Source organism: Astatotilapia calliptera, chromosome 9, assembly GCF_964374335.1.
Source record: "Astatotilapia calliptera chromosome 9, fAstCal68.1, whole genome shotgun sequence".
NCBI lineage: Eukaryota > Metazoa > Chordata > Actinopteri > Cichliformes > Cichlidae > Astatotilapia > Astatotilapia calliptera.
Genome location: NC_137430.1, coordinates 1,202,888 through 1,205,308, shown reverse-complemented (window position 1 = coordinate 1,205,308; position 2,421 = coordinate 1,202,888). Strand labels below are relative to the sequence as shown.

General features: G+C 36.5%; 1 long non-coding RNA gene across 1 annotated transcript; it reads right to left on the bottom strand.

The window, feature by feature from the left end:
- Nucleotides 1–220: 220 nt before the first annotated feature.
- Nucleotides 221–2,153, bottom strand: LOC145430874 (uncharacterized). The gene is made up of 2 exons (XR_013911188.1): nt 1,286–2,153; nt 221–786 (listed from the first exon to the last, which is right to left on the bottom strand). It is a non-coding gene; the product is annotated as an uncharacterized LOC145430874 (long non-coding RNA).
- Between the last annotated feature and the right edge of the window lie 268 nt (nt 2,154–2,421).

Genomic DNA, 2,421 nt, shown 5'->3' with positions numbered 1-2,421 from the left:
CAGTGAAAAAAATTTTTTTTACTGCTACATAACCAGATATTTCAAAACATCAATAATTACTCAAATAAAAAGAAAGATGAAAAAGCATATTTACAAAAAGTTGAAATCATAATTCCAAGGTGACATGCGCTGCATATCCTCCAAATAGCAGGTCTAACAGACATTATGTTTACATATGTTTTAATAATAAGGCTTTTAAAACAAAAAGTTGGTTTGTTAATTGAAATAAACCATCCAAAAAAAAAAAAAAAAAAAAAAACCCTCCAAAAATTAAATACAATTTTTATAGCCTTTTTCAATTGGCCCTGTTTGTGAAATACATTTTCAGGCCCTCAAAACCCATGTATGTGTGCCCCAAAAACGACAACCATCCAAAAATTAATAACTCATAAAAGTTTACAGTTTAAATATGAAAATACAGCTTTAAAAATGCATAACGATGTCTAACCTTTAAGGCAAAAGCTCCAACTCAGTAAGCATCAACTGCCTTAGCTTTACATACAGATCCACTGTATGAAACACATCATCTGAGAAGTCCAGGTTATGTTCTGACATGAGTTCTACACAGAGATGAAAGACATCCTCTTCACATGGAAAGTCTTTGAACACGCATTCTTCAAGGCAGGCTTCAACTTTGTCCATATTGACATGTTTGAGACAGTCCCTCGCGCCATAAATGTCTGGGAGGGCATACATAAAAGATGGTCGGCCATGAGGACTTCAGGAGTTGTGGACTGGGCGCATTCTGTGGTCATTCCAGGCCAAAGCAACTTCATTTAATTCTTCCTAGATGAAAACAAAATGAACAAAAGAAACATTTTCAGGCATACAGTATGAAAATGTTAATGTACAAAAGCACAACATTGATTTTCTTAGCTTACACACCATTAATGTAGCTTTGAGCTACATTAATGATATCTATCTGTATATATATATATATACACACATACCTATACACACACACACACACACACACACACATATATATATATATCATGAACAGACAGATACTTATTTACTTAGTTTTGCCCCACCAAAAATGCTAACCGAGTACAGAGAGAGGCCTAAACACATAAATAATCAATGTGTTATAATGTATAATTGTGTTCCTTGATATATATGTGGATTTTTTTTTTTAACAAAACAGTTTTTTTTTAAAAAGCACTACTTTTCACGTGTACTTTAATATATCTGATGTTTCTATAATATACAAAGGCCGTGTGAGTTGTTACAAATTAAACAGTTACAATACATGTCGTTTACACAATCACCTATGTAAACTCACCTGTATAATGTGAAGAAAACAGAACTGGACCAATGATTTGTCCAAGAAAGAGTCTGAGAAGTGGCCATCCTCTCTTAGTTTGTCAAATAGTTCAATCCAGTACTGGATACACTGGCTTCGTAAGATTAGCCACCATCTTTCAATGCGTTGATTTCCTGTACTTGCTCCAAATATGACGTGCTCTCTTTCTGGTTCATTGTCTGTAAAGTGCAAAAATCATTGCATGTGAGCAACATGGACGTTTTCTGTTCCTAGATCTAATCTCACTCGATCAGGGCAACCACCTTGTTGAATCACGGCATCCATGAAGTAGCCAGCAATTACTCTCGGGTCATTATTTGTCTTGTAAGCGTCTAGCCATATTACACTCCTTGAAAATCTGTCAATGCATCCACTGATTGCAATCCCAAATGGCTTCAGTTTATCGTAGCCGTCGATATGCCACACATAGTTGGGGCCTCTGCTATGATACACTCGCCTCCACAGTCGTCTACGTGACCTCAAATCCACACCTTCTCCATCGAATAAACGGAGCAGAAGACGAACGGTTTCTCTGTCAGTAACAATGCCATTCATCCAACACTTCTGGTGCATCCAACGATACCCATGACACTGTCCTGAGGTTGCCAATTGTGCTTGTATAAAAGCTGCCACCTCTCCCACCTCTGTTTTGTTCTTTCTGCGCCAAAGTCGGTTGTTGTGTAAAATCCTTTCAAGTGTACGGAGGCTGATAGTAATGCCATGTGATTCAGCTAATAATGCAAGAATCTCCTCATTTGTGAAGCCACGCTTAAAATACTCAGCAATTTGTGAATTCATGATCCGTATCTGTAATACTGTTAGCATTTCTGTAGCATTTGTAGCTGAGGGCTTCAGCTTCCGGGTAACAAGGAAATGACGTCATTCACATAGATTACTGATTGGCAGAGCTAACTCGAAATTTTGAGAAAATAACTCAAAATTTTGAGTTATTTTTCTCATAATTTCGAGTTATTAAGTCAAAATTTCGAGTTGCTAAGTCGAAATTTCGAGAAAATAAGTCGAAATTTTGAGAAAATAAGTCGAAATTTCGAGTTAAGTATCCTTTTTTTTTTTTCAGTGGCGGAAACGGGCTTCCATACATGTCATAGAGAAAC